Raw genomic sequence first — 13,741 nt, 5'->3', positions numbered from 1 at the left:
GGGATAAGCGCTTGGTGTCCGGGTAGATAAGTTTGAAATCTGTAAGTATTTTACTTTTCTCAGCGTGCACTGGTATATGTGGCTGTCGCTTTTCACGTAATACGTAACATTTAAGCGTTACAGTTTGGTATGTCGCTAAATTAGTGCAACGAATTTTTTTTAAAAATAAGTTAAGAAAATAAGCAAATGAAAAGGAAATTAGAAGCCACCAAAATAAATTCTACGTCCAGAAATCGCGGTTTTCTCCAGCGGAGAGTGTCCCTGCTAACTTTCCAATATAAATACACCGTGAATATTTTTGTTTGCACGCAGGAAAATAATGTTACACCACCACTACCACAATAACACATGAACGTTAAGAACCTATCGTGAAGAAGAACATATCGCTCCCTTCAGCGACGAACAGACTTCTGCCATCGGCGAGCGAAGTCATGCAGCGGAGAGCGGCAGGTGCTGCTGCTGAGAGACGTGACTGCGCCTGGCCCGCTATACCTCTTGGGTCACGACGGGTCACGGCGCTCAACATTAATCATTCGTTTAGAATTAGATCGGACCGTTTCCCATTGAGACCCACGCATCCCGTGCATGGTCATCACGCCGCTACGATCATCGTTACACGGAGAAGACGCCGCTCTCGAGGGCCCCGAGCACATTGAGTAGAAGTTGGTCTCCTGTAGGGAAGGCTGTGTTCAATCGTTATACGTACAATGACTGCAGCCTGTACTTTTTCCGGTCGTAACAAAGGCTGGTTGGACTGCACAAGTGAATGAGAGTACACTCTTAAAAATGAACTTCACCACATAGCAAGCTCCTGTCCAACCATCATCCCCAGTGACCTCGTTCTCTCCCCTGATTTGTTGAAAACGGGAGGCGTATACGCGTTTTTGTAACACTTATGCATAAATGTTTATTGTCACAAAAAGGCGTACACTCTTAAAAATGAACTTCACCACATAGCACGCTCCTAGCCAACCATCACCACGAATGATATCGTTATCTGCCCTGATTTGTTGAAAACGAGAGGCGTACGCCTTTTTTGTGACACTTATGCTGTTCATAATTGTCACAAAAAAGGTGTACCCTGCCGTTTACATGATATCAATGATAACGATGTCATTCGAGATGACGCACTCTAAAAACAGAGCTTCACCGCACAGCACGCTGTGCGCCAACCATTGCCACGAATGATAGGGTTATCACTTCTGATTCGAGGAGAGAGAGGGGCGTACGCCTTTTTGTTACAATTTGACTATATGGTAATTGCCACAAAAAGGCGCACGCCTCGCTATGCGGTGAGGTTCTGTGTGGTTGGCTAGGAGCGTGCTCTGCGGCGAAGTTCATTTCTAAGAGTGTACGCCCCGTGCTTTTCACAAGAGTGCACCCTTAAAAATGAACTTCATCGCATAGCACGCTCCTAGCCAACCATCACCTCGAATGATATCGCTATCTGCCCTGATTTGTTGAAAACGAGAGGCGTACGCCTTTTCTGTGACATTATGAACAGCATAAGTGTCACAAAAAAGGCGTACGCCTCCCGTTTTCAACAAATCGGGGCAGATAACGATATCATTCGAGGTGATGGTTGGCTAGTTGCGTGCTACGGGGTGAAGTTCATTTTTAAGAGTGTGATAGATGTATCACTCTGTACATTGGTTGGCCTTCAGCGTGCTATGTGGTGAAGCTTTGTTTTAAGAGTGTATAGGTGAAAAATCGAGCAGGAGGACTACTTTTCTTCAGTTCTGCGTAAAAGGGTAGAATATATGGATGCTTTCCACCGCGAATGTGGTATTCAAAATATCGATATAGCATATCGAAAAATGGAAACGATGACGTATATTTTCATCTGGCAACAAGATGTAGAAAATTCTGATCAAATGTATCAGGTTTTGAATTTATTCTTTGAAATTGGTATAATATTTCTTGACATTTGCCAGGAAGCAAGGAAGAAAGCAGAATATGGCATTGTAGAAATTACGTAAAATTCAATAAATCGTGTATCGGGCGCTTTTAATGATCAGCATGATAGGTTTAGCCTCCTCGGGTGACGCAGCTGTGCAGCACGGGCGTGGATTGTTCTGCTCTTCGTTAGCCCTAAGGTAACCTAGCTATCTGAAACCCCAAATAACCCCTCACCTTCAGGCCGATGGCCAAGAACGGTGATGGTGGCCTCGGTCGTCGTTCCTGTCTCCCCGGAACGCACGACGCGGTTCCCCGAGGCCGTAGTCGCTCCCCGGCACGGAGAAACCGGTCGAACTCTGCCCCTTGCGAACGGACACTCCTGTCGCTTCAACAGCCTTCTCTGGCAGAGGACCGAACATCAGACACAGAAGTGTATGACGTAAGTCAGACCAGTGACCCAATGAATGGCGATGAATCGCTGGACCACGATATGGGGGACCCTTTCACTCTGGTGACGTACACGAAGAATAGGCTTCAAGACATCCCTGTATTGTTTAAACCAGTTGATTCTGGAAAGTCGTTTTGGAAGGTCAATCCCAACGTGGTAGCGAAGACTATTCGCTCTGCGGCTCAGGAATCGTCATCGTGTCAACGCTGATGGGCCTATGTGGATCTTCGTCCAGACAGAAGGGGCAGTGTCTAATCTCATGACCCTTTGTGATGTGGCTGGGGTGGCAGTTACTGTTACCATCCCCTCCTCATACGTTAATAACATGGGGAAAATATATGACGTCCCACTGGAGTATACCGACGAGGAACTTGCTTCGTATGTGGGAGAGGATGGCGTCATAGCCGCTCGGCGTCAAGTGCGGCATACCTTTCATGAAGATGGGTCGGATCAGTACATCCCCTTCGAAATGTCATATTGACCTTCAAGTCCAACAGAAGGATACCTGAGGACGTTAAGTTTGGTTTTTCAACGCATAAGGTGCCTGAGTATGTGGAAGGTCCAGTGCAGTGCTATCGCTGCCAGAGGTTCGGTCATCTTGCTCGAAGCTGTCGATGGCCCCTATACGGTGCAAGTTTTGCTCTCAGCATCACACACTTAAGGAATGTACAGCGCGGCGCCAACCGAAATGTGCAAACTGCGAGGGACCGCATGCTGCTTCGCATTCTTTATGTACCCGGAAGAGGACAGCTACAAGGCGCTTTCAGGCTCGTGTTTTGACTAACACCCCTTCCCCTGGCATCAGGAAGGCACGACGCAGTGCACAAACGGACGGAGGTTCAACTTCAGGTCTCCAGGCGGCCAAGAGTGATGGTCGACCACAAACTACTGCGAGATCCCAACGGGCACCTCCGCAGGTCTGAAACCACCAGTCAAAAGCCCCAAACCACAAGCATTTAAGCCTCAACCCAGTAGACATGTGCGGCAGCTAGATAGTCGGCATGACATCCCTAATGCTACCACTCCTCTCCGTGCAACTTTCGCGGCCACAGTGCGAGGTCCATGGAAGACCGACGAGTCCCTGCCAGCCACGCCTCGACGGCTGAAATGGCAATCCCCCCAGTCTTCGAAGGACTTCTGTGTCATCATCCCCTTAGTTCTTGCTGCTATGAAGGCCATTGCTGTTTGTTGTCCTGAGGCTGCGCGATTGCCCGAAGTCAAGGCTCTTCTAGAGATTGACAGCCTTTTCCTCGGTCATGGAGCAAATCTGCAATGCTGTCTTGATGCAGTGGAACGCGCAACAAACTGCCAGATCTTAAATAATTTCTACTTCGGCATCGAAATCCCATGTTGGCTATTAGTGAAGCTTATGTTAAGAAGGACTTCAGACTCAGCGGTTATAGTTTGGTCACGCAAGAAGATATCGATATCTCAAAGACGGTCCTGCTTGTTCGACGTGATTTCAATGCAGCCGCCCTTCCAACGCCGAAAGTGGCTTGTTTAGACTGTATCCCGTGTAAAATCCGCTTGGGTAAAACTGTCGTCACTGTGGTGAACTTATACGTGCCGCCGTCAGCTAAGGTGTCCAAGACCGATCTGAAGGCTGTGTTGGACAATTTAGAGTCTCCTTATCTAGTGGTCAGTGATATTAACGCTCACCACCGCGCATGGGGGAGCACTAAAACTGATCGCCGAGGGAAAATATGGATGAAGCTGATCGAGAGCCTGGATCTCTGCATCATGAATGACGGATCACACACGTTTTTTGCGGAGGTCTTTCCATACGGACTTTCTAGATGTCTTTTTCTGCTCAAGAGATATTTATCGGAAGCTACATTGGTACACGGACCTTGAAGGCAGGTGAAGCGACCACGTGCCTATATACATCACGTATGATGGATATTCAACGAGAGCGGGACGTAGAACGGCGAAATTAACAGACTGGCGTTCGTTTCGTACAGCATGTGGAGACAGAGCCCACCCTTTGCTTTCTGTGGATCAGCTAGAAAATGCCATTGCCGATGTCCTTGCCTCGTCCTCTAAAACAGTCAATGTGTGTTCTGGTAACTTAGGGTCTAACCCTCGTGTGGAGCAACTGTGCGCTGTCCGAAGACGCGCTGAGCGTAAAGCTCGACGGACAGGAAATCTTTCTGATAAACAGGAAGCAAGATGCGCGAGTAGGCTTGTACAGAAAGCACTCCGAGACCTTGACCGTCAACGGTGGCGGCACTTCCGTTGCTCCTTATCACCTTTTGAGAGCCCTGCTCGGATATGGAGAGTCGCAAGAAGCTTAAAGGAGAACCCTCCAGTTAGGAACCCACTTGGAACTCTTGCGCTCTTAACATCTACGTCTGAGAAAGACGTGGCCAGGGAATTCTGCCGTGTCATTCCGAAGGGAGCCAATGTGACCTGCACCGAGGAGTACCTGACCCATACAGCCCATGTGACATCTATTCTCGAGCATGCTAACCCATCAGCTGTCCCTGCCTTGGATATGAACTTCTCCGTGGCAGAACTTTCGTCAGCCGTTTCAGCTCCATGCAAGAAGTCGTCTCCAGGCCCGGCCGCCATTACATACACGGCGATTCGAAACCTTGACCATACTTCCCTTCAGGCCCTGCTGAACATCTGCAATCACTCGTGCAGGCATGGACAGGTTCCAAGGCAGTGGAAAGTCGGCCAAGTGGTACCGTTGCTAAAACCAGGAAAACACCCATCCCAATTGGCATCATTTCGCCCGGTAAATCTGACCAGCTGCTTGGGGAAAGTTATGGTAAGAATGGTCTTGCGTAGAATGTAGTGGTGGCTCGAAAGCCGTGCCTTCTTCCCTCAAGAGCAAGCTGGGTTTCGATGGCACCGCAGTTCGATAGACTCTGTCCTCGACTTGGTCACGTCGGTGGAAGAGGCACGACGAGGCAGGAAGATCTCGGCGGCGGTATTTCTTGATGTTAAGAGAGCATACGACACCGTCAGTGATCCATCAATCTTACATGCTTTATACAGCGCTGCGCTCTCACGTATAGCATTGCTTTGGATAGCTGATTTCCTCAGTCAACGAGGTATTTTCGTCCGGACAAGACAAGACGATACAGAGCAATTCCCCATCTCTCAGGGGGTACCACAAGGAAGCGTCCTAAGTCCGGTCCTCATTAATGCCGTTATGGCGGGCATTGGAACCTGCATTCAGCGGAGAGTCAAATTGTCAATGTATGCCGATGACATCTGTATTTGGACTACAGGCACTTCCCGTCCAGCACTCCGTCAGCGTCTTCAGCGCACGTTAGATGCCATTCGTCTCTATTTACTCCAGGCAGGAATGGAGATATCCGTAGAGAAAAGCGCAGTTCTAGCCTTCACGCGCAAAGACATGCATAGATGTCGCCTGTATATTGGTGGAAGCCCACTGGAGCATGTGACACATCACAAGTTTCTCGGCGTAACTCTATCATGGAATTTGTCGAGGAAGCGCCACATAGACGTTCTTGAAAAGAAAGTCCAACGCTGGGTCAACGTCATTCGTCACTTCGCGGGTATGAGATGGGGGCGAGACGAGAAGGATTCCTCATGCTGCACAATGCCCGCGGTTCAATGATGTACAGTCTTCCCGTCCTGCACGGACTTCCTCAGACATTGATCCAAAGGATTCGAGCCCTGCTCGCGCGAAGCCTTTGGGTATGTCTACGGGTCCCGCGAGGCGCTGAAACCCGTCTAGTAGTGGCTGAGGCTAGGGACATCCCCATTGAGGTTCTCCGTACTCGGGAAACTGCACGCCACTATCTGCGTCTACGTGCCCATCATAACCGTCACTCTCTGATTCGCAAGCTTCACGCTAGACGGAACGCAACGGTTCATGCTGTTGTGACATCATTCAGACCTCATATCTCTAAATTCATAGTCGACCCGACGGCACCCAAAGTGCCTCCGTGGACGTTGCCATCGCCGCCTGTCACTGTCTCCATACCCGACCTCAAGAACAACAAAAAGAGCTATCCTGATGTTATCCTTAGGCAACTTACCCTTGACTTCATCGAGGCTCAATACCGCAACAGTACCGCTGTATACACGGGTGGATTGTCGACCAGGGACACTTCATCTTCAGCCTTCCCCATTCCATCTGAGTCCGTTACACGTGGGTGTCGTCTGCCTCACCGTACCTCATCGACATCCGCTGAACTTTATGCTATCTTGTTGTTCTTGACATATGCGGAAGACTGTGTTTCGCGGCACTGGGTAATTTACACCGACTCCAAAGCAGCTCTCCTGTGCACTAAAAAAAAAAAAAACATGGGCATCCGCGGTTCCCCTTCCTCTGTGGTGATAGATATCCTGTGCGCCCTGAAGTCCCTACAAGATCGCTCCCACACTCCGTTGCCTTTAAGTGGGTTCCAGGGCATTGCGGAATAACTGGCCACGAGGCCAACGCTGGCGCTGCCGCTGCAGATTAACGACGGCCTACTATGCCCATTATACTCCCGAGAGGAGACAGAAGATCCCTCCTCAGGCATTTGTCCGATTCCTGGTCTACCCTACAGGGGCAAAACGACATTCCCACTAGGTCCTCTTTGGGAAGTGTAGACCCAACGCTGTCATTCCGACTGCCTGCAAAGCTTCCTCGTCCTCTGAAGTCGCTCATCCACAGGCTACGTCTGAATGTGGCCTTCACTCCGTTCTATCGCTACCAGCTAGGCTGTGAGTCTAGCCCTATGTGCAACGAGTGTGGTGTACTTGCCAACGAAGAACACATACTCCTCCGCTGCCGGACCTATATCAACGAGAGGCGAACACTGCAGTCACAGCTTGCCACACTTGGCTGCCGCCCCTTCAACTTGTCGACCATCCTCGGCCCTTGGGACACCGTGGCCCACTCCAGGGCGGACTTACGTCATGTGGTTGGCTTTTTTGAGGCGACAGGCCTAAAAGACTCATTATGACCCCAGTGGCGCTTTCGGACATTCCCACCATCACGATCACGTTCAGCATCGCCATCGCCGCTCCGATCATTCCCGTCAGATCTCACCGTCATCAATCATCATTGTCACCACTTATATTAGACCCGCTAGCTATGGGGTAGCGTTCCACTCCTAGAGTGGAAAACCTCCCCACTTCATCATCAGAATATATATGTTGTTGTTGTTGTTGTTAGCCTCCTCGGTTAAGGTGACCACAGGACTGAGCAACATGCGGTGAGAAAATCACACGCATGTGTGACACATCGCTCACGTGGCACTGTGGTGTCTGTAACTGCTGGTATATACACGTGGGAACCGTGCAGGCTAACGAAGTACAAGTAACCAAAGGAGACATAGTTCTGCCAATAAATGTCTGTCTTCCTCCAAGGGTCACATTCGAGCACATCAGAAACGAAAAAGAAAAATTGATAAAAATACAGCTAAAATAATTTGAAATAATTAGTTCAGAGTTTAATCGTTTTAAAAAGCTTTGCAACCCCAAATTTCTCAAAAATAAAAAATGCGTATACGGCTAAAATGGTAATGATGACCTGATTGAGAAATACAGGAAAGACACGCTGTTTCACTTTTATTTCGTCGATGTCTCCGTAATCATCGAAGGACCACTTGCACACGGCAAGTAAATACTTATTCGAAGGTCGTGACAGCAATTCACAGAGCAGTTGGATACGGATGTAGTTTATTTGATGTAGTTTATATTAAAATGTCGGGACATTGGTGACTATAATAATAATCTTGATCATTCAAAGTTCAAAATCATGACTGCACACCTTGTAAGTTCGCAGTTCCATTACCTATACTTCCGACAGAAGCTTGTCGTCCACTGCCACTTGTTGTGCTCCCATGTGTAATGTGATCAGAGCACATGAACGTTCACCAACGGCGCTAGAACTCAATGGGATAATTCCAGGAAGGCAAAGAAAAGGGTTGAGCAGCAGCACAAGAAAGCAGTCCTTACGTCGTCAGGTTGTGTCAGAGCCGTGGATTGTGTGATACGAGAGCGCCATCTGCAGCAACAGCGGAACACACCAGGATCAGAGCACTGACCCTTATCGTACGCCCAACGTGCACTCCGCTCAAAAGCGGATCCCGCGTTTTTCCTCCTGCAAGTTCTCAATCTGCCGTATTAAAATATACTGACGTCCCTCCGAACGATTCGTCAAAGAACGTTCTCATCAAATTTGTAATAATGAACAGAATCGTTTGATGAGGCTACGCGGGATACAGCGTCAGGAAACGCAGCATTCCCGCTGACGATCGATTCCGGAGCAATGAGGGGCTCCGCATGGGATACAGGGAACTGGGGATTGGCGCTCGGAAGAGTGCGCAGGACAGGAACGCGAGTCTGTGATTAGGAAGTGGCATTGAGCGGATGCTCAGAAGAAAAGCGCTCAATAGGAAGTGACCAGGAGTGATTCCTGCCGGTCTTGTCGATATTCATCGAACTATGGGGCACTGAAATACGCATATCGATTGTCAGCAGAAAACGTTTTCACTGCTCGTGTCTTTGGGCCGTTGCCTTGGGCCTTCAGGCTATTTGTGTCGCTTCTCGTTCACGCTTATATTATTGTGTTTCGTCGCCAAATGGAGTATACTGCAGCGCCGTGGCAGTGTTGAATTCCTGTGACGAACGTGGCCTTGTCGTGCAGGACGTGGCGGCGTGGCTTTGTCTGTGCAGGTTTCCGAAGCAGGTTCCAAAACTAGATGCTCCTGACCGTTTGAACTGTACCCTGATTACCTCCTTCGTGGACTTGACGACGTTTTTTTCGCTTTAACTGTTTAAGCAGCCCCTAACAGAACGAAATCGAGGGAGGGAAAAGGAAAAAAATTGGAAAAGGAAGCTGCTTTAAGATAATAATTCGGGACTTTACGTCGCGCGACAACTGTGATCGTGAGCGATGCCACAGTCAGGGCCGGCGATAGGGGGGGGGGGGGGGGGGGCGAGTAAGGCGACCGCCTTAGGCCCCGCGAACGAAGCCCTCATCCAGGGATTACTTTTTTTAAATATCAAGTAGGCACTTAATCGCACGCGCGATCTTCGACTAAAACATAAATGAGAGAAGAGTGTGTTATGTACCATTTCGTCATGTGATGGGAAAATGTCCCACTTTTAAAAAAACTCCGCCAACCCTGCAAGCTATACAGAGGATTTCGCACCCTTCTCTCCTGCTGACAGTAAAGGTGGTTCTTTCCTTCTCTCTTTTGATCCCTGTGGCTGGCCAGTTGTCGTTGATGATGACGGTTGAGTTGCAGGTACTCGACAGCAGACAATCTTCAATGCTTGGTAACAGGTTTATTTACAGCAATGGATTTTAAGCGGACAAGATTTACATCATATGGCAAAGTCACTCCGAGCCTCCGAGCAGGTCCGTTTGCTACGGAGTCCCCGTAGGCCAAGTCCCTCTAATCTCCCAAACACTCCCACTATCTCGGTTGTTTTTCGTCCCCCAGATGTCCTCCTTTCGCGCTATCCAAACGAACACTCAGCAAAAATATAACAAAACAACACCCCTCGCACAACCGTTAGCTCGACTGACCCAACATCTTCGAACTCAAAATTTATTTACCTCCTGTCGTCGGCTACGGACATGTGCGAGGCGCAGCCCACAGAAACCAGATCCTGCGTGTCTTGGAGTCAGAACCTGATGACTGCTTCCAGACCACGTGTGTGGGAGGAACGACGGCAAAACCTCACAGTGGCCAGTCGTTTTCCGCGAAAGGCGGGGCGAAGTAAAAACAAAAATAATGAGCCCTTCTGTCGCACAGCAAGTTTCCACTTTACACTGACATTTCCCGTACTGCTAAAATCTCCCACTGCGAAAATATTATCATTCCTTATCTTTTCGTCACTGCTGGTGTGAAACAGGCCCGCCGATGTGCCTCTGCCTCAGGCCCCGCGCGCCCCAAGCACCGGCCCTGTCCACAGTGGTCGGGTCGGCACACCACATTTAAGCAACTTTAACCCCGTAACTTTATTAGTGTCGAATCGAACTGATTGTTTGTAGCGGATAAAATAGCCAAGAGAATAGCGAGATACAGAACAGTTACACGGGCAGTCTTCAGTGACAATCGAAACCAATGGCATTGGATCCAATACTCTTTGAGAAGTTGATACGCAACACGCATGATGACGTTACGTGGATGTTCAGCACAGGCCCGTGTATTAAAAGGGGTCTGGCCATTAGGAGGAGCCTAAAAAAGAGGCTCGACCTCTCAATCAAACTTGAGCGTTTTTCATTGGCTGCTGTTTTCTGTGAGACCATGACACCAAAATCTTCGCGAAAATGGCGGCGTACACTCTTAGAAATGAACTTCACCACATAGCACGCTCCTAGCCAACCATCATCTCGAATGATATCGTTATCTGCTCTGATTTGTTGAAAACGGGAGGCGTACGCCTTTTTTGTGACAATTATGAACAGCATAATTGTCACAAAAAAGGCGTACGCCTCCTGTTTTCAACAAATCAGGTCAGATAACGATATCATTCGAGATGATGGTCGGTTAAAAGCGTGCTATGTGGTGAAGTTCGTTTTTAAGAGTGTAGCTTCGAACCTTGGAAATGTGAAGTGAGAATTTCATAAATTATCTTCATTTTATTTTATAAGTATGCATATTCTCTCATAGTAATTTTGAAAATCACATCTAAATTACACTCCAGTATCGACATTCACGTGAAAAGAACATGTTTCCCCGTCCTTGTTAGACCTAGTAAAGAGGAATCGCAAGAAAAACGCTACGGATGCCTAAAATTTGCTTTGTATGACAGACGTTTATTCATACACCCACCTTTGTCCGTTCTTGATTCCATGTTGTTGTGTTTCATAAAAAAAAGGTACAATGATGGCAGTCTGTTCCAGCAATTAGTTCTGGCGGCTAATCAGTTCTGCTGGCAAGTGAGTCTGCTGTTCTGTGTCTCCCCTGCATGCCCCTCTCCATCCAGATCGCGCCGATAAAACTTGGCCACAAAAGCCATTACATTGGTAAATCGGTAGGGAATATCCTATTCAATCCAATCCAGCTTCGCCAAAAATGGCGGTACTGCAGTGAATACAGGTGAAATATAACTTGATAGCCTGGGATTACTAACGAACTGCTTTTTCGCTTGTGATTGGCCAGAGAGCTCAAAAAGTGGGAGGAGCTCAAGGTATAGGCAGGTCTCAGACTCCCCTTTTTTATACACGACCATGGTTCAGTGGCCATTGGGTTGAATGGTCCAGAAGTACACTCTTAAAAATGAACTTCACCGCATAGCTCACTCCTAGCCAACCATCATCTCGAATGATATCGTTATCTGCCCTGATTCGTTGAAAACGGGGGCGTACGCCTTTTTTGTGACACTTATGCTGTTCATAATTGTCACAAAAAAGGCGTACGCCTTCCGTTTTCAACAAATTAGGGCAGAAAACGATATCATTCGAGATAATTGTTGGCTAGGAGCGAGCTATGCGGTGAAGTTCATTTTTAAGAGTGTACAGCGCGTTCGGCAGGTTGGTTATGCTTTAATGATACCATGGGTGGAACTAATTCAAGGACAATTAAGAGCCTCTCTCGTGTGGACTCCAGAGCCTTCGACATCGCGAAACTGTTAGGTCCTCCGTCGTCCGACAAGGCGCTAAGGGCATTTGAAGACTTTCTGCTACGACCAGGCTTATGGACATTCTATGACACGCTGAATGTGTGATGTGTCCTGTGTGAGCACCCAGCGATTCCGATATTTTACTCTCACTTGGTCGAAACTTTTGAACTATATGTTGAACTCCATTATCATATCTGTTCTTCTCTGGGCATCATCTCTTTGTTTTTTCATCATCTCATCATCTGTTTGTACTTTCTGTGTGTAAGTGTACTGGAGTAACCAGTTCGACTTCGTCGAAACTCACATCACCATTTTTTCTTTATCATATCACATCACATCACATCACGAGACACACACAAGAACCGTCTCTAACAACACGCTTTATTCGACACACACACACTAAAGCCACCTTCCGTCTCCTGTCCAACAAACTATCAAAACACAATCGACAATATCTAAACAATTCATATCACCCATTGAAAACAACACCTAATGACCATTGAAGACTGTCCGTATATGGCAGGGGTATTACTGAAAGGTGCTATGCTGGGCACTGAAGCGGGAATGTGGTTCGTTCAACAAAAACAAGTTTACTTAAGAGGTTCGTTTAAGAGGTTTAAGTTCGTTTAACAACTTCATTTATTTTAGAATGAGAATGAAAGCGCTAGAAAAGTATCTGGCAAACATATATTAGTTTAGTTCAATTCAACATGTCAATGAAACGTTCTATAAAAATGCAACAGAAAGAGAAGGAGAGATAAATAATTTTTTTCCGAAAATGAAAAAGAACGGAATGGAATGGTCCCTGCTGGTTCCTCGTACTGAATATCTTGCCGCAAGAGTAGATGGGTAGAAATCCAGCGAACCGGTAGAATGTAGGAAGGGAGTTGCCTCAGGACAGAAGCCGCCGATATTTCGAACAGAGACTGTTCTTCTTCTGGGCACCGTCCTCATCATTGGCATGGTATTTAAAGGGTTAGGTGTGACGTGTTTAAAGGTTCATGCGAATTGTGGGTCAACAGCCCGGAGGGAAGAAAGGTTCCGTACGGGTTTTTACGGCCGGAGTGAATGGCTGCTTTGTTAGAGTGTGGAGGGGATTATGTGAACGTAGTGATCTAGGCTACAGACCGGTTACAGAAAAATGGAAGGTTCACAGTGTTCGTGAACCTTCCATTTTTCTGTAACCGGTCTGTAGCCTAGATCACTACGTTCACATAATCCCCTCCACACTCTAACAAAGCAGCCATTCACTCCGGCCGTAAAAACCCGTACGGAACCTTTCTTCCCTCCGGGCTGTTGACCCACAATTCGCATGAACCTTTAAACACGTCACACCTAACCCTTTAAATACCATGCCAATGATGAGGACGGTGCCCAGAAGAAGAACAGTCTCTGTTCGAAATATCGGCGGCTTCTGTCCTGAGGCAACTCCCTTCCTTGCCGCAAGAGTGTATTCCTTGGGTATTGCGTTCGTACTATAAGTGGACCATGCAAGTTTTCTAGAAATCCTACTTTTCCAACGATTGTCCTTTGGCTTGCCGATGCGGTGTATGCACTTCAGCAGAGCAGGAGACAGGCGGGAGTACGACGACATTTAAGATGTGCAACTTGATGAGGTCAGATGAAGCTCGACCCAGCCCTTAACTCTTCGATGTCAGTGGGTAACCCCTTATTTAATCCCTTATTTAACCTCATGGATGATGGGGAAATGCAGACGATTGCGTAGATGCAAGTGAGGATGGTTGACGAGGTATCTGCACTTTTAAAAATGAACTTCACCGCATAGCACGCTCCTAGCCAACCATCACCTCGAATGATATCGTTATCTGCCCTGCTTTGTTGAAA

Source organism: Ornithodoros turicata, chromosome 2 (assembly GCF_037126465.1).
Source record: "Ornithodoros turicata isolate Travis chromosome 2, ASM3712646v1, whole genome shotgun sequence".
NCBI classification, from domain to species: domain Eukaryota; kingdom Metazoa; phylum Arthropoda; class Arachnida; order Ixodida; family Argasidae; genus Ornithodoros; species Ornithodoros turicata.
Note: the sequence above shows the minus strand (reverse complement) of the source record.